The sequence below is a fragment of the Macaca mulatta genome, chromosome 8 (assembly GCF_049350105.2).
Source record: "Macaca mulatta isolate MMU2019108-1 chromosome 8, T2T-MMU8v2.0, whole genome shotgun sequence".
Taxonomy (NCBI): Eukaryota; Metazoa; Chordata; class Mammalia; order Primates; family Cercopithecidae; genus Macaca; species Macaca mulatta.
In genome coordinates, this window is record NC_133413.1 from 76,219,855 (window position 1) to 76,239,672 (window position 19,818).

General features: G+C 40.1%; 1 long non-coding RNA gene across 1 annotated transcript in view; it reads right to left on the bottom strand.

Annotated features, from left to right (window-relative positions):
- LOC144330798 (uncharacterized) overlaps window positions 1-16,766 on the bottom strand; it is a 36,339-nt gene extending 19,573 nt beyond the window's left edge. The window contains exon 1 of the long non-coding RNA XR_013397287.1: window positions 16,723-16,766. This is a non-coding gene — a long non-coding RNA (uncharacterized LOC144330798). The remainder of the gene's footprint in view (window positions 1-16,722) is intronic.
- Window positions 16,767-19,818: the final 3,052 nt, after the last annotated feature.

Sequence of the window (19,818 nt, forward strand, 5' to 3'; positions counted from 1 at the left end):
ATGCCTGTAAATTTTAATTTTTTTGACATTTTTATTGCTTACTTTTTCTTTGTAAAAGTGTATATTATATTTATAAAAAATAGTAAAATAATTTTATAATAAAATGTTAATAATAAGCTCTTTCATTAGGGGGAAGCCCTGCCCTACTTATTTATTGACATGGGGAAATATATGACATTGTTTAGCATAAAAGCAATCTATCATTTTATACCACGTCTGTCGTCTGTCTTTAGAGAAGAGAGACTACGAGATACACAATAATATGTTAGAGATGATTTTCTCTGGACACTGTGATAACAGGTGACTTTCCATTTCCATTTTTCTACACTGTTACATGTCTTATGCATTGAATATATATTATTTCTATAATTTTTTTTGAGATGGAGTTTTGCTCTTTCACCCAGAATGGAGTGAAATGGTTTGATCTCCGCTCACTTCAACCTCCACCTCCCAGGTTCAAGCAATCCTCCTGCCTCAGCCTCCCAAGTAGCTGCAATTATAGGCACCCGCCACCACGCCCGGCTAATCTTTGTATTTTTAGTAGGGGTGGAGTTTCTCCATGTTGGCCAGGCTGGTCTCAAACCCCCAACCTCAGGTTATCTACCCACCTCAGCCTCCCAACCTGCTGGGATTACAGGCGTGAGCCACCACACCCGGCCTGTTTCTATAATTTTTAAAAATTAGCAATGTTGTTTTTTATATGTTTTACATATTTTAGTAAAACTAATACTAAAAACCTGAGTAGTATCATATATATTTGCATTGAAGCTACCTTTGTTAATGCTAATTAAATATTCTACCCCATTCCTCCTTCTTGATATGCACTACAACCCTACTGACTGATTGGCCACATCTAGAAATCCAAGAAAAGAAGACATTCGTGCAATTGTTTCTTGTTTATGCAGCCCTAAGATAAGTGAAAATGACTGAAAAAAGATGACATTGGAGAGACTACATAAGAAGAATCTGCCGTTCTTCTAAATGGCAATATGGTTAAGGGCTGGAACTATCAACATAAACTTGGGAATACTCATTACATTTTTGTTCAGATTCCCAGCACCAATACTATTGTCTATTTGTCTCAGCTGTTTAATACCATTTAATTTCTATTTCTCTGACCTGAAAGCCTGTCTTCCCTCATATTGAGAAGAGTTCATTATCATTTCCATCTCTCCCCTGGGAACTGCATTCATTTGCTCACATCCTAATCATAAAGGGTTAAACTATGGACCTCACCTTACCTTGTTCCTAGAAATCCTGACCAGAAACGCTCTCCTCAATGAGCCCTCGGTGTCTTTATTTTATATCTAAGCCATCTTCCCAGTCAATGAGCCTCCCTAAAAGATTAATGTAGTTTGAACTTTTATAGAGGAATATCATTTGTGCACTGTCATATTTAGCACAAATGGTGCTTCAGTCACAGTTCAGTAATACTCTAGCATATTACTTCCAAGGCATTTGAGAGTTTAAAGAATTATTGAAGGGCACGCTGTACTCATTTGGTAATAAGGCAGAGAGCACTGCTTTCTACATATGATTTCAGCAAATGGAATCTCTGCTAATTTCATTGCACGTAGCAAAATAGTTGTGATAATAACCAAGGTAAAATATCCCACTGGAGGGAATAGATGAGATACATTTTTTATAAGACCTCCAAGAAATATTGAGGAGGAAGTTCTAGAATTTGAGGGCAAGATGTTGAGAAATCATCTTCTTTCACTGAATACGTACCCTTGACACTGTGGTTTGTCAGTCCTGGGTGTGAAGTCACAGCCATTACTTGGCCATTATTTGGCTGCAGAGTCCACTGAGCTACACACGCGCCATGCAGAGGGATGGGGGCAGCACAGGCATTAAAGAGAAATAAAGCCGTTAATATCATTTAGAGAAAAAAATGTAGCTACACCAAAGCCCAGGTATTTGGTGAGAAAATTCCCTATTGCAGCTTTGTAAAGAGCATACATGAGATAAGTTTGGGTATTTTTTTTAACATTTAAATTGATAGGTACCTTTTAGAGGAAGGAAAGGTCTTGCTCACTGTCAGGTGTCACCAAATAGTAGTTTACAGGTTTCTGGATGAGTGTGAATCAGAAAGAAAGAGAGACACCTGCTGTCATGAAAGGACCTTTTCATATAGATCCTGTTCCAGCTCTGTCTCAGGTGTTGGCCTTATTTCTTTACCAAATTATACATTCTAAGCAATTATAGCGTTTACATTAATATCTCTTAGTTGTGAGAATCCCGAGAGCAGAAGTGGAACTCCCTTTTCTAGGTAAAGGAAGGCATAATTTTGCCATGTGGGGAACAAGCATATTTGAAATCCATTACAATTTCTTCTGCTTATTAAAAGTTACTCTCTGGTATTAGAATCAGCTTGCTGAGACATTTGGAGAATACTCAGTTTGTATTAGTTTGAAAATATCCAACCCTTAATTTAGAGAGCAAACAGCTGCGCTCCTCTCTCCTCCCACTGCTTCTCAACAGTGTTGAGCCCTTCTCCTCCACTGCTCTGTCTTTGCTTCCGACCAGAGGAATGTCTCTCCCTTTTAAGTGGACACTCCTGGGATATTCTGTGGGCAGCCTCTTCATATCTCTTACTAAGGTAATGTGAAATTATTTCTGCAACATTTTGGTATCACCCACCACTTAGAAAAAGTGGTCAAAAGTACAGGTAGCACATGAAGCTCTTTAGATTTTAAACCAGATATAAACCCAATAAAAACCTTACGAAGTATACAAATACCCAGAATGACTCATCTGACTACTGCTGAGGTGACAATATGCCAAAATCCTTAAAAGGATAAAAAGATGCTTTTACAGATTTTTTAAATACAGAAAATTTATTGTATAGTATTTAGTGTCTTGTACATAAGACTATACATATATATATATATATATATATATATTTTTTTTTTTTAGAGAGAAAATCTTGCTCTATCACCCAGGCTGGAGTGCAACGCCCAGGCAGTGATCTCGGCTCACTGCCACCTCCGCCTCCTGGGTTCAAGAGATTCTCCTGCCTCAGCCTCCCGAGTAACTGGGATTATGGGCATGTACTGCCACAGCCAGCTAATTTTTGTATTTTTAATAGAGACGGGGTGTCACCATGTTGGTCAGGCTGGTCTTGAATTCCTGACCTTGTGATCTGCCCACTTTGATCTCCCAAAGTGCTGGGATTACAGGCGTTTGAGCCACCACGCCCGGCCAAGACTACAATTTTTTTTTTCAGGTACCTTACTCCTCTCCAGGTATCCTACGTTGACGTCAACAACCAACATATTCTATTTCCCTGCATAAGTCATTGTTCAGGGATGACCATGGGCCTTTACAAGAGCCAGTAAACATGAAATTCAGAATATTGGTTCAGATGTATTCTTTTCCTCATTAAAATAAATTATAAAAACACACAACACTAAGAGTTACTGGACATTATCTTGCAAGCACTAAAGAGAATCAGACTTGGGATAAAGCTGACACCTTAAAGGGCAAAGTAGAGAGAAGAAAAACAATGGCCCCCATTGATAACATTATTGAGCCTTGACACCACATTCTGAAGCCCAACTTAGCTTTGTTTTACAGCAACATAAACTAATTGGCCACTTATAATAATAAGGCAATTTAAGATAGGTTTTCAGTTTTTTGGGTTTTTTGTTTTTTTGGTTTTTGGTGGGTTTTCTTTGAGAAGGAGTCTGGCTCTATCGCCCAGGCTGGAGTGCAGTGGTGCAGTCTCGACTCACTGCAACCTCCACCTCCCAGGTTCAAGTGATTCTCCTGCCTCAGTCTCATGAGTAGCTGGGACTGCAGGCACCAACCACTAAGCCTGCCTAATTTTTGTATTTTTGGTAGAGATGGGGTCTTACCATGTTGGTCAGGCTGGTCTCAAACCCCTGACCTCAGGTGATCCTCCCACCTCAGCCTCCCAAAGTGCTGGGAGAACAAACATGAGCTACCATGCCTGGCTGGTTTTCAGTTATTTATAACAACATAAAGTTCTAACTGATAAAGATCTAACAGATCCAGAAAAAAATATTAAAACTCTAATCAAGAAGCACATTGTCAAAGACTAAATAAAGCATTTTTGGGCTTATAATTTTATATAGTACTCATCACCAGGCCACCCAGGCTCTGTGACAAATAAGCAAGCGTGATAATTTAGAACTAAACACCATACCGTTTCTCAGGTTCTGCCTGCAAAAGACCTTTTTTAATTTTTTATTTTCTTCTTTTTTTTTTTAAATCTCTGAACAAAACTGGAATCAGGATTAGATGCAATTTTCTCTTTCATTCAGGGCCCAGATGGCAGACTGCACGAACTTAATTTCTGGTCTCTTGGTAAAAATTTGAGGACTGTCAGCTCTTAAGATTTTAAGTAATTCAGTTAAGTGACTATAAGCTCTGAGGTTTGAGAACTGTGTTGTCTTCAGTTTTGTGGTTGTTGTTTTGTTTTGTTTTTAATCATTGTAACATATCTCAATATTCATAGGCCATCCTTGGAGAAAATTGGCAGGACTCTCCCCTGTGTCTGACAACACGGATTTGTGTACAAGCCAAAGATCCCCACGGATCTGAATTGGAGCAGCTGGAGCTTCTAAGGACTGGTGTGATAGAGCTCAGTGAACATTTGGGGAACTGCACCATGAGATGCTTCCTTGAGAGAGGCTTGAGAATAGAAGAATGATGACATAGCAGAAGCAGACCAGAGGCCAGAGGAATGTAGGTTGTCCACAGTACTCTGGAGAGGCTTTTAAAGCTCACAGATTCGATGCACCATAGGGTTGTGTGTGGGGCAGCAGGCAAGATGCTAAAACGGTCACCAAGATTTCCTGCCTCCTCCCCCCACCTCTGTACACAAGCTGCAGGATCCCCAGGACTGTTAATGTGATGTATGTTTCCCCCATGATTCCATTATGCAATATGGTACAGGTGACTGTAAGAAAGAAGGATTATCGAGATGTACATGACCCAATGACCTGAAAGCCTTAAAAGCTGGGAGTTTTCTCTAGCTAGTGGCAGAAGAAAAGATTAGAGACTAGGAGCATCAGAGGGATTTGCTTCACCATTGCAGGTCTGCAAATGGAGGGGCTGTGTGGCAGGGAATGTGAGCAGGATCTGGTTGCTGAGAGCAGTCCCAGCTGACAAGCAGCAAGGAGATGGAAATCCTAGCCCTGCAACTGCAACCAAGGGAATTCTGCTAACAACAAGCATAAACTGAAAAGTTGATTTTTCTTTAGAGCCTTCAGACGAGAACTCAGCCCAACTGACACCCTGATTTTGGCCTTGAGTTCATCCTGAACAGAGAACTCCACCTTGCCATGCTAGACTTTGACTTACAGAACTGTGGGCTAATAAGTGGGTGCTGCTTTAAGCCTCTAAATTTGTGGTAAGTTGTTCCACAGCAATAGATAATGAATGCATTTCTCAAATCAAAACAGTAAACAGAGGAAACTATTTTGGCAGGAACAGTGAAGAATGAATGCAAGGAGATAGAGCCACATGTAGAAAACCTACTGAAATCATCCAGGGTTTCCATGCATAATAAGAACCAGTGGCAAACAGTAACATAGTTCAGACCTGCACACTTTGATACTAATCATATTACTGAGTTGGAGAGGAAAGGTTATCAACACAGAAGATGTATAAAAATCACGTGAAAAGGGATATCGTCTTCATAACTTCCAAAGCTCAGCCCTTATGCAGTATTGGTGGCAACACCGGGAATGAATAACTGATTTATAATTGTATTTGTAACTCAGTCAAGTGAGTATAAATTTGTTGGCTACACATATATATGTGTGTATATATGTCTGTGTGTGTATATATATGTGTATATATGGGAGTGTGTGTATATAGATGTGTGTGTGGTTTTTTTTGATAGATATTTACTAATGATGGGACAAATACGTAAGAAGAACCTTGAGACTTCCCGCCAGATTCCTAGCTCAGCAAATGATCCCATGCATGTGGGTTAAGAAATCAGAGGTGATGGGAATAAACTAATTTTTATGTGTCTTGGTTTTCACATTAGCCCCTATATCAATTGTTTTCTGGTTTTGTTTTTATTTCTATTGAGTGATCTTGAACTATTTTCACCAACTAGAGATTGATAGATTAAATGACAGACAAATAGACAGAGGCAACTTTGTTGTTTACTAAAGAGTTGTACCTGATTATGTACAGCTTTCTACATGTGAATCTTCAAGCCCTATTTTAAAGAATAATGTGAAGCTATCATTCACAAAAAGTTTTTTTAATAGGCATCATTTTTTAAAGCAGTTATATACTCACAGCAAAATTGGGTGGAAAGTGCAGAGATTTTCTGTATATCCCTGCCCCAACCCATGCACAGCCTCCCCCACTATCAACATCCTCCACCAGAATGGTACATTTGTTACAACTGATGAACATACACTGCCACATCATTATCAACCAAGGTCTATAGTTTAGACCAGGTGTTGTGCATTCTATGAGTTTGGACAAATGTATAATGACATATATCCACTGCTGTGGTATCATAAAGAACAGCTTCACTGCCCTAAATATCCTCCATGCTCCACCTGCTGCTCCCCCAGGCCCCTAGCACCCACAACTTTTTTGTACTGTCTCCATAGTTTCACCTTTTCAAGAATTTCATCTAACTGGAATCATACAACTTCTTTTACTTGCTAATATGCATGTCAGTTCCCTCCATGTCTTTTCATGGCTTCATAATTCATTTCTTTTTAGCACTGAATAATATTCCATTGACTGGGTGTATATCTTGGTTGTTGCCAAGTTTTGACAATTATGAATAAATGTTTAATAAACATCTGTGTGGAGGTTTTTGTGTGGACCTAAGTTTTCAGCTCCTTTAGGAAATACCAAGGAGTGCAATTGCTGAATCATATGGTAAGAGTGTGTTTCGTTTTGTAAGAAACTGTCAACTTGCCTTCCAAAGTTGGGGTACCATGTTGCATTCCCACCAGCAATGAATGAGAGTTCCTGTTGCTTCACATCCTCACCAGCATTTGGTGTTGTCAGTGTTCTGGATTTTGGCCATTCTAATAGGCATGAAGTGATATCTTATTGTTATTTTAGTTTGCATTTCCCTAAGGAGATGTAATGTGGAGCATCAATTCATATGTTTGTTTGCCTTCTTTGGTGAGATGTGTGTTCAGATCTGTTGCCCATTTTTTAATTGGGCTGTTTAATCAGGTCGTTTAATTGGGTTGTTAGGTTTTTAGGAGCTCTTTGTATATTTTGGATTGCAATCCTTCATCACACAGGTCTTTTGCAAATATTTTCTCCCAGTTTGTGGCTTATCTTTTCATTCTTTTGACACTGTCTACTGTCTTTTGCAGAGCAGATATTCTTTTTTTTTTTTTTTTTTTTTTCTTTTCTTTTTGGGGATAGGGCTTCGCTCTGTCACCCAGGCTGGAGTGCAGTGATGCAATCATGGCTCAATGCAGCCTAGACCTCTGGGGCTCAAGCAATCCTCCCACCTCAGCCTCCCAAGTAGCTGGTACTACAGGCATGTGCCACCACACCTAGCTATTTTTTTATTACTATTTGTAGAGACAGGGTCCGTGATGTTTCCCAGACTAGTCTCAAACTCCTGGGCTAAAGTGATCATCTTTCCCCAGCCTCCCAAAGTATTGGGATTACAGATATGAGCCACTGCGCCCAGCCAAAATTATTCATTTTAATGAAGTCCAGCTCATCAATTCTTTCTTTCATGGATCATGCCTTTGGTGTTGTATCTAAAAAGTTTTCATCAAACCCAAGGTCATCAAGATTTTTCTCCTGTTATCTTCTGTTTTACGGTTTTGTATTATGCATTTAGGTCTATGATACATTTTGAGTTAATTTTCATGAAGAGGTTAAGGTCTGTGTCTAGGTTCATTTTTTGGTATGTGAATGTCCAGTTGTTTCGGCACCATTTGTTGAAACACAAAACACTTTTCCTTTCACTGCCAATCCAAAGAAGACAAAAGTGGGGTGCCCTAGTGGTGGGGAGGACGCATCTGTGGAGACAGTCTCAGAGTTGTCATATATGAGTCAAGACTTTAGACAAGTGTACTCACATTGATTCCCCCCCTGTACATTTTGCAGAGGGATTAAATGATACACTGCACATAAAACACACAGTATTCCATGGAACAACAGATGTGGAATTGATAGGTATTTTATTCAGAGAAGCCATTTCACCTCTCTGCCTCTTTTTTTTTTTTTTTTAATCTTTAAAATGGTAGTGGTAATATGAGGAGTGGCCGTCAATGGAAATAGAGAAAGCATGCAGGGTGTGTGGTCAGCAGTGAGCACTGCGTGAGCAGCAGCCCTCCCACCTGGGACCAACATAGGAATTACCACCTGATAGAAGTTGTGTGATTCTGTGATTCTTAAAACTTACACTTTTTTTTTTTTTTTTTAAGATGGCCTGCTCTGTCGCCCAGACTGGAGTGCAGTAGTGCGATGTCAGCTCACTACAACCTCCGTCTCCCAGGTTCAAGTGATTCTCTTGCCTCAGCCTCTGTGTAGTTGCGATTACAGGCACACACCACCATGCATGGCTAATTTTTTTGTGCTTTTAGCAGAAACAGGGTTTCACCATGTTGGCCAGGCTGGTCTCGAACTCCTGACCTCAGGTGAGCTGCCCACCTCAGCCTCTCAAAGTGCTGGGATTACAGGCATGAGCCAATGCGTCTGGCCAAAACTTACTTTTATTTATTTATTTATTTATTTTTTTTTTTTTTTTTTAGTAATATTAAGGGTCTTTAATTAGGTACTGCTCATTTGAGGCAGTGTCCCATTTTTCACTGTCTTGGTTAGAAAAATACTGTGACCTTTGTTTATTTGTGTGTGAACTGATGAATCACAAGTGAGTTTAAGATCATTGCAGTTCCCCACTCATGAACTGGTACCTCCTGATACACACATCGAAGACTTTGATGTCCAGTCAACACTGAGAAAAACTGCTGTGGAAAGTTCACATGGATTCTGAAGACACCAGCCATTCCGGATTTTGACACGTGGTTTGACATAATAATTTCTACTCCACAATAAGCCAAATCCTATTCCTTCCTCCCTGAAGCCATAGGCACTCACTAGGCCATAGGTGGCCAGAAGGTACAAGGCCTCTCTAACCACAGAAAATCTCCATCAAGACTCCTATGAGATCTGACTTGGGAGCTGAACAGGTCCAGTATTCTAGCACAAGGCAAGACACTCATTTGACACTCAGTGTAAGTTTTTTGAATAAAGGGCATTTTCAAACTTTGTGGGTTAGTTATAGATAACTCTATTTTATATATTATTGAAATTCTGACAGTGACTACATTCGAATTAGTAAGATAATCTCTGTGGTTCTTTCTCACTTCATCCTTTTGTACTATTAGAAGTAGTAGTATCTAGAACCTGACCAAAATAATACCTCTAACTGGACTGGTGCTTAACAACTCCTCTCAGGGGTCTTTGAAACTTACTAAAATGAGTGACCCAATTGTATTCGTGTTCTACTGCTGTGATAGCAGATTACCAAAAACTACATGGCGTAAAACAACCAAATGTATCATCTTACAGCTCTGGAGGTCACAATCCTCCCTCTGGAGGCATCAGAGTACAATGTATTTCCTTTTCCTTGCAGGACCTCCATTCCCTGACCATCCTCCCCTTCTCACATCACTTCAACCTCTTGCTTCCATTGTCATATCTCCTCCTAAGCCCTCCTGCCTCACTCTTATAAAGACCCTTGCAATGACATTGGCTCATCTGGATAATCCAGGATAATCTCATCTTAACATTCTTGACCATATCTGCAAAGTACCCTTTACTATATAAGATGACATATTCCTGGGTCTCAAGCATCAGGACATGAACATCTTTGGGTGGCCACTATAACAGCCTACTACACCAGTGATTTCTTAATTCATCTAAAATATGTATTGACAGATTAACTATCTAAAATGTACAAGGCACACTTGGGCATTGTCAGGATCATAAGGATAAGACCAAGTTCCCATCTTAAAGAATGTATTACATAATAAAGCAAAATAAGATACATTCATAAATGACTCTCAGTTTAAAGATCCATATAGGCAAGCACAAAGGACAGAACAATACGGCTCTCAGAGCCAAATACAGGAAATTAAGTAGGACACTAAATTCAGAAAGTGCCAAAAGTTAAGGTTGTCATGGCAACATGAACTCAGCAACACAGCAAAACCTGTTCATCAAAAGTATACACTTAACAGCTTTTCACAATTATGATCTGCTGAAAGAGCAGCTTTCATTCAATGATCCAGAAACCCTTACAACTATGGATTAGCTCTTGTTCTGTGGCTATAAGAAAAGAAATGGTTTCACTAACCAAACTCAATATCACAAATATTTAGATGTCATCGACTATGTGTGAGATGTGTAAGACAAGAAGATGAGGTCTGAGGGCATGCAAAGATAGAGAAGACATCATTCTTGATCCCAAGGAACTTTTCATCTAGGGCTACGGGCATGCAAATGACGGTAGGGAAAGTACACTAAGCAGAACATTGCTAAGGAAAGTCAAAGGGGTGAGTGGGCTCAGACGGCTGGGAGTGAAGAAAATTCTCCTGGATTGGGTGGCATTTGAAATGGGCTTCCAATGATGAATGGTATATTTGCAAGGAAGTGGTATGGTGAGAACAGCCAAATAAAAGATCCAAAGCTGGAAAGAGCAAGGCGTGTAGGGAAACAGTAGCAGTCTGGCTGAAATAAAGACTACAGGAAAGAGTCAAGTTGCTTGAAATGTGAGATTCCTACTTGTCTTACAAAGCCAGGGCCTGGAATGATATATAGTAATGTACTTAGTAGACAGCAGGGTTTTTCATAAAGACATTACCAAATTTAAAAGATCAAAGGCCTCTTTCCCCTATCTACTTTCCCTGATTCCCTACTGTAAAAATTTACTTTCAGAAAACCTCATATCTGATTTTCTCAAGCCTCTTATGTCCATGCTGTTTTGTGGCCTATGTTGTTCCCCCGAAATGCAAGGCAAAAGTTATATCCATTTTCTAATAAGGAGACTGAAAATCAGAGGTAAATTTCTCAAGTTTACACAAGGAAGGCAGTGGTGACGCAGCTTGTCTGTGTGACTACAAAGCCCAAGCCATTTTTTTTTTTACTTTGTTGATCTTATCACACTGTGCTGCAATTACTTGTCTGAATGTCTCTCTCTCCCAAGTTAAACTGTGAGGACCTTTTGGACAAGTTCATATCTTGCTCAATTTTGTATTCTTAGAATCTAATTCAACAAATGACACAGAGTCGGACCCATGTAAGTTTTGTCAAATAAGGAATTATGGATTTTGGGCAACCAGTTACTGATGGCAAAGAGTTCTTTTCTTTGTGAAAATGTAGCAGTAATGTCAGCTGTATGACCTGTTATAGCAAACACTTAGTTGGTTTTATTCATCACTTGGCTATTTTAAAAATACAAACATAGATATGAACTACATGGATGTCTCTTATGTTAATTCACACTTGCATCTTGCCCTTTGTCTGTGTCTGTTCTGCCCAAAACTTGTTCCCAGCAATACTGAAAAAAATAAAATAATTGCCAATCCTGCTGGTATCCTTGGAGGACAAAAGTCTAGCTTCCTTGCCAATTGGGTTGCTATGGCCCATGGTCCAGAGATCCCACATCAAACTTCTCTGTAACTTGTGACACCACAGGGCACCATCGGCCTCTCAGCATCCTGTTTGAGCTGGTGCCCAGTAAAACTCTGGCCTGGATCGCAGCTTCCCTCAGCCTTTCTGTCCTCTCCCGGAAGTTTTTTTTTTATCATCTAAGAGCACTGGAATGACAATTTCCTTTTTCTAATTAGGATAAGAGAAAATCATTTGCTCTTTGGCTATTACTTCGCCTGACCCCACTAAACTCCCAATCTCCTTTATCCTGAATTTTCATCCCATGGGTTTATGTACTCTGCCTAGTGCTTTTTCTATAAGAACTGTTATATTAAGCATTTCTCAAGAGACACATTACCTACTCTTCATGCGTGGCCCTTCCCTGGTTCTAGTTTCCAAGTATTGGAAAGACTGCCAGCATCTCTTCAAAGCTACAAAGTAGAAACCTTGGAATAGTATTGAATTCATCTCCTAGCCCATACTCAGAATGCTAAATTAGTTGCCAAGTTCTGCCAATGTTTTCTGTAACAAATTTTTCATAACTACCCCTTCCCTTCTATCCCTCGCTCACTACAGCTTTGTTGAGTTTCTTATATTTTCCCAACACTCTTTGCCTTTAGACTAGCCTTATTACTGCTGAGAAGGTATTTTCTCCATGTTCTGCTATAAATTGGGGGCTATTTCACTCTTTAAACCATAATGGAATCGCACAGGCCTTTTGATCACATCAAAAGTCTTTACCGTGTGCTTCATCAAGATGCTACAAATTACTGAATTCTTAGCCTCCTCCCAAAACTCTCCCTCCCTTGACAGGATTATCTCTTTAATGATCCTACCCTACTCTGCTCTTTTAAATTTTTATCTTCGGCTTCTCCCCATTCACTTAAATTGTTTTAGAAATTCCCTCCTTCCTTGGAGTCTTGCTAGGTAGATCCTGTACTATCAGGAAAAATTGATTTGGAAGGTCAGCATCACCTTCAAAATACAGGCACAATCTCTATTTCCACTGCTACCCCCTGGGACAGGCCACCGTCACCTCTTTCTAGAGCTGCAGCAATCAATTCTATAGGTCTCCTCTGTCTGTCCTCAATACAGCAGCTTTAATAACCTTTTAAAAATCAAATCAAATCACTTTACTCCTCTACTTAAAATCCAAAATGGTTCCCCCAAGTTACTCATAGTAAAGGCAAAGTCCTGTCCAGCCTACACAGGCCCATGTAGTCTAGCCCTTTTCCCTCTCTGAGCTAGCATCATACTCTCTCCTTCTGCAATCCACTCCCACCACAAAGGCCTGACCTCATACTTGCCAGGCATTTGCCATCCGTCCTGCTTAGGGCACTGCTTTCCCCTCCATCTACTCCTTCAGGTCATTGTTCAAATGCCATCCTACTCATCCATGAGTAAGGCCTACCCTGACGTCCCACCTAACAGTGCAATTCATCCCCTTTCCATGCTTTGTTTTTCTCCTTGGCACTGATCACCACCTCATATACTAAGAATGGTTAATTCGCTTACTGTCCCTACATACTAAAATTTGAGTGCCCTGAGGGCAAGAAGTTTTATCTCTTTTGCTCATAAAACAGTGACAAGAACAATACCTGGCATACAGCAATTTCTCAATGCAAACTTGTTGAATGAATGAACTCAAAATATTAATTTACTACAAGTTTTCTATTTGGCCATTGTTACTACTCAAACTTCATAGAGATACAGAACGTATAAAACACAGCCTCTGCAGTGCAGAGGGCACATTCAATGCTTTAACTTTCCAACGTTTCACTCATAAGCAGCAAAACCATACTGCTTTTTTTTTTTCTATAGTCACCAACAATGCATTTGCTGCCCTCAGAACCTAAAGGGAGCCTCTCAAACACCAGATCCACATCTAGGAGTCCAGTCTACAAAACTAGACACAGTTCAAAATGGAGCAAGCAGAGGCAGACATTATTGTAAAAGAATAATGAGGGCCAGGTTCGGTGGCTCACGCCTGTAATCCCAGCACGTTGGGAGGCTGAAGCAGGCGGATCATGAGGTCAGGAGTTCAAGACCAGCCTGGCCAAAATCGTGAAACCCCGTCTCTACCAAAAATACAAAAATTAGCCGGGCATGGTGGCACTTGCCTGCAGTCCCAGCGACTCAGGAGGCTGAGGCAGGAGAATCCCTTGAACCTGGGAGATGGACGTTGCAGTGAGCAGAGATCAAGCCACTGCACTCCAGCTTGGGCAACAGAGTGAGACTTCGTCTCAAAAAAAATAAAAAATAGAAATAATGAGAAAATGGATGCCTTATATGGTAAGAAAAAGTTCTGTCTAATGGTCTTGTTTACAAATCCCAGGACCTTATAAATGGAAGAGTCCGGATCTTTTTCAAGATCCTTGTTACCCAGGATCTTTTTAAATATCACCTAGTTGATAAAGGTTGAGATCACCCATTGCTGCAATCCCAGAGACACCCTCCAGGCCCCAAAAAAAGGCCAGATACTCAGTTTATAGAACCACTGGGATACAAGATTCGATTAAAAAATACTCATGGGACTTGAAAAGGAGTTCTGAATGTGAAATGTTACACCTGTTGTCTTATATTTGAATTTCCATTATTTGTATAAAATGTTTTCCTTCCTTTTCATGAAATAAATAAGAGTCTGAATCCCTTGGCTGAGAAATCCTGTCATAAAACAATACTTTGCCAGCGTTCGCCCCTCCGTGTGAAGTGGCAGAGATGATGAGATGATCTCCGCAGCTCGGCGGGCCTGCGGGTGAGGGGGCCGCCATAAGGCGACCACTCAGGAAAACGCTGGAGCAAACAGATGGGGCCTCCGCTGTGCCCCGAAGGCAAACAGCCCCGGCCCTGCCGGACCCGGGCGGAGCGCATTCCAGAGTCTTCAGTGCCTCCTTGACAATGCCCTGCCCCTGGCTTCCCAGACTTCAGACCTTCCCCTCCTTGATCTCTGGCACCGTGGAGGAATCGAAGAGAAGGAGGGTCCCGAGGGAGAGCGCATTTCAATCCTGCCTGGCTGTGTAGATAAAAGCCAACACCTGCTGGCGAGGCGAGGTGCGCCTGGAGCCGGTACTATCGGGGCCTCACAGGTGTGAAGACCGCAGCGGGGGGCCGAGCACGGGGGAAGCCGTGGCCACGGAGTGCGTGGTGCAAGCTGAGAGCCGGGCGCGCGCTGCCGCTGTTCACACACAGGCTTCATCCCAGTGCTCTCAAAAAGAAGAGAGCTTCACCAGTGTGTTCCCACGTGTAATATACCAGCTCTGCCCATGTGGGTGTCATCATAGGATTTTATTACTAATTTCAACTGTGGTGTTCCACTTCTGAAAATGCTATTTGGTCAAAAGTTTAGATTTTAAATACTCACAGAGAAGCACACAATATTGCTCCGTGCAGCATTGTAATTATAGCAACAAAAGCATGGAAAACAATATCCATCAATAGAGTTAGTTTAAAACATTATGTCAGGAACATGTAATGAAATCATCTGTAGCTTATAAAAACCAAACATGGAAAGATGTCCATGATAGAGTAAATCTGAAACCTAAGTTGCAACGCAGTATCAGAGCTGTATGATCTCATTTGTTAAAATATGTAAATGTGTTCATCTTTCCTTAGAGAAATATCTGCAAGAATATTCACAAACTACCTCAAGGGATTGTGGGACTCTTCATTTTCTATTTCATATATTCCTGTATGATTTAAAAGTTTGCAACAAGCATGTCCTATTTATATAAACAAAAAGCACATTCAAGCATGCATATGTGTGTTGTGTGTGTGTGTGTGCTTGTGTGTGTGCTTATGTGTGTGCGCATGTGTGTGTGTAATTAAGTTTCCAAGCTTCAGGCATAATGAAATCCAAAGTAATAAATGATACAGAGTAATGATAATTAATTTGTTATTAATTATATCTATAGAACAGACTTATATTGTGCCTTTTATCACTTCATAAGAAATACATGACACTAAAATTAGAAAATTGAGGTCATTTATAGGAAAACAATTTCTTTTCTTCTGAATAAAAAGCACCTGCAATGATTTATTGTTAACTCCAATTACTCCCTCTAACAGATAAGTGAAAACGTAGCTGATAATATAAATATAATACAAATTTAGGTGAAAACTGCAGTCTCTATGGAAATATCCTTTTTCCCCCACACACTCCCTCTCTTCTTACCCCACTCACCACCCACTCCCCCACCTAAACTCAGGCTCCAATACCTGAAAACCATCTCTTTCACTTTCTTGTTTGTTCCTAAAGGATGGTGGCATCAGGTTGTAAATCACCACAAAGAACACTTTTAGTGATGTCCCAAAATTTATTGTTCCCAGCTTTGCTAAGATTACTTATGAGAATGCTCACTGTGAAAGAAAAACATAGCTCGGCAAGTACATTTCCAGGCATTTAGACCTGGTTCTTGCTGCAAAATGTAGAGAGCAAGGAAAACAACTTTAAGACCAATAAAAAATAAAATAAAATAAAACCCTCATTACGTCTCTCATAAAAGACATGAGAAATGACTTAAAAATTCTAACTGGCTACTCTATGTTTAGAAAGGACCAAATTACAAAGGTTAGTCTATTTTTTGTTAAAGTGCACTTGTAACAACCTCTCCATAGATGATACATTTAAATGAACATTTCTCTGCTGCCATCTCGTGGATTATTTAGGTAATGTGGTCAAAGGCAAAGGCAAATCTAAAGTCCTTCCCACCAAAATTTTACCGGATGTGAAAAGTCATATTGATTACTTAGTCATTTATTTGACAGAACAAAACATAACTTAATGTATATAGCATGCTACATAAAACATAGTAATCCTCATCCTAAGAACAAGGTTTAAGATCCTTTCCCTTTTAAATGTTGTTAACCTTGATAGAGAAAACAACAAAATGCTTTTTGCCGTTGCATAAGCAATAATTACTACAAAAGACATTATATCTCTATTCAATAATCACTAAAAGTAACAAGATCACACCAGTGCACTCCAGCCCGGGCAACAAGAGCGAAACTCCGTCTCAAAAAACAAAAAGGCAGGGAGTGGAAAGCAGGGCGTTGCTGCTGCGTGCTCTCAGTTGGATATTTCTTTACCTTTGGTTGTAATTTAGATGGCTCTATGGGAAGAGAAGGGTGTTGGCCTAACAGATCATGCCTTCTGAACTAGATCCTGGCCTCCAAGATTCTACTTCTCCATTAGATTCTAGAACCTCAGTTTGGAAGGCTTCAATATAGAATATTAAATACTCCAGGAGTAGAGCCTGGGATTGGTAGATTTAGGGGGGAAAAAATAGAACACCCAGTTAAATTAAAATTTCAGAAACACAACGAACAATTGGGACATACTTACCCTAAAAAAATCCTTGTTGTTTACCTGAAAGTCAAATTTCTAATGGACATCCTGAATTTTATCTAGTTACCCCATATAAATGTTCTCCTTCCCCAAAGTACTATTGATGCCAGTTAAAGAACACGGATATTGCAACTAGAGAAAAATAAACTGCTTCTCTTTTTAATATAAAGTTATTTTTTAATCATTGAGATAAAATAGCAGCATGGTGGCTCACACCTGTAATCCCAGCACTTTGGGAGGCCCAGGCAGGAGGATTGCTTGAGCTTAGAAGTTTGAGACCAGCCTGGGCAAATCCTGTCTTTACAAAAAAAATGTTTAATTAAATTATAAAAAGATAAAATAGCATAAGAATACTCTGAGTAAGAGGTTTTCCAAATATTATGGGGATAAAATAAGGCAAATTATATCAAGGTTATAATTTAAAGGTAGAATTGAAGGTTGGTGGAATTATCCAGTTTAGTCATTCAGATATTTGGTAAGCACCACATTAGATAAGCACCATCTATGCTGGACATGGGGAAGAAGATGAACAAGACACAGCCCCTGTTCCCAAGAAGCTTACAGTCTAGTAGAGGAAAGAGACAAAAAGAGATGATAAACCTGTGATATAAATAGGAATATAAAGGAAATGGGGATTTCATGCCTGTCCTCTCCCTTCTCGCCTGCCCCCCAGCAAAGCCTACAGTGCCTGGTCTCATCACTAATGAGATATGACTATCACATGAAGAGATTTATTTACAAGAAATAGACTAGAACTGTCTGCACTGATTCTTGATAAACATCAAAACCTGTACCTTGTCTGCCAGATAATAAAATGTCAAAGCGGGTAATAACCTTGGAGATCTCATCCAGCATGTGCGTTTTATGAACAGAAGCCTGCCATCCCCCAGCCAGCAGGCATCAAAGCAGCTGACCAACTTTATCCAGAGTTTTTCCTGGCTGCTGCTTCCTTAGGTGAGGTCTGGCCATGAAGATGGTTTGGCCCATATCTGTTTCCAAATAATTTATTAATTCATGCTTCCAGGGACCAAAACTATTAAAGCAGAAAGAATTATCAAAAGAGTTACAAGAAAGCCTGCTGCCCACATTGGAACTAACACTCCAACCAGAGTAACATACACAGTGAGCTTAGGAAAGTAAAGGAAAAAAGTTATTAACATCAGAGGTGATGCTTCCACCTTATTCAGCAAATAATATCTACTCATCCCATCCTTTGCCCTCATATAGTTGCTTCAAAAGGCTCATCTCTGAACTTTGATACAAACTGACCAGGAAAATTCACCTTGTGTTGACAACCGGTTCACAGAAGCAGGTAGAGGGTAGACGACGACTGATAAACTACTCATGTTAGCTCTTTATGCTAAAAGTCCTACTTGTTACATTAACTTAAAAGAATAAAGAGGGGCAAGAAGAAAGAAGAATAGAGGTGAGATCCAGTCCCTGAGAAAAGGAGAAAATGGCATCAAAGTAGTAGAGAATATGTCTTCATTTTCCTCTAACTTCCAGTTCTTCCAATCTCTCCTTCCCTAGGACATCTTCCTCTTCGAAGTCCTTGATGTCATGTTGAGAAAGTCTCCTCTCCCTCTCCCATGTTCCCATATATGCAAGTATAATATAGGCTGATCTCTTCTAGAAATAGGAAAATTGATTAAGATCATTCTCAATAAAATGTGAGTGATCAATAGTTTTCAACCTTCTCAATCCACCCAGTAGCACCTCCCTGTTCTAACAAAACTGATGAAATTTCAGATAGAAACACAGAGATACTTTTAATCATCAGGGTTTAGGTTGGGTGCCGAAGCTCACACCTGTAATCTCAGCACTTTGGGAGGCTGAGATGGAAGGATGGTTTGAGCCCAGGAGATCAAGACTCCAGTGAGCTGTGTTTGAACCACTGCACTCCAGCCTGGGCAACAGAGAAAGACACTGTCTCAAACACATACACCCACACACGCACAAGGTTTATTTCTCTGCCCACCCCTCCACACATGCTCACATACATCTGTAACGGTGAGATATAAGGGATCTCTGGACAATTTTTATGGTACATACTTACCACTCCCCAGTTTACTACCCTCCATCTCGGTAAAATGCCCAATACTCATTTACATTTTGCACCTACTTATTCAAAACACTCAATATTTATCTATATTGTATTATTGCAGAAAGTATTTGTTATGTGTTATGGCTAGGACTCCCTGTCCTGAGGTTGCCTCATTTTGCTCTGTTGGGCCATATACTGCTACAGTCAGCCTTTGTGTTTGAATCTACTCTGTGACCTAGACCAAAACTCTATGGTCAGACAGGCTCTTCCCTAATGGAAGAAAGGACTATGGCTGCACTAGTATACACCTTCCCACTTCCATTCCCACAGCCACTGGAATTTGTTCAGGAACGTGTCCAGTCAGAGACAGCATGCTGCAATGAGACCCCTGCTGGGAACTCTAGGAAAAGAACTTCACTCATTCTCATGGAACATTAGCTTGTGTGGGTTGAGCCTACTGCTGTCTATTGCTACCATGAAGGGAGAGTGAGAATAGAGCTACAACAAGCAAAGGTAAGATGAAAATGGAAATCAGGTCCTTGTGACATCATTTAAGCTCATATGTTAAACTAAACTACACTCAAAATAAGCCCTACTACTGAACTTTTTAGTTTTGTGAGCATTAAGTTCCTCCTTTCCTTATGCAGTTTAGATTTGATTTTCTATCACTTGCAATCAAAAGAAGTTGATATCATTAGTATACTTAGGAATATCTGAGACAATAGGTGAGCTATGCCTCTCTAAAAGCAGGGCCGAGTGCCAGAAAGATTCCTTAAAATCAAAACTATGGTTT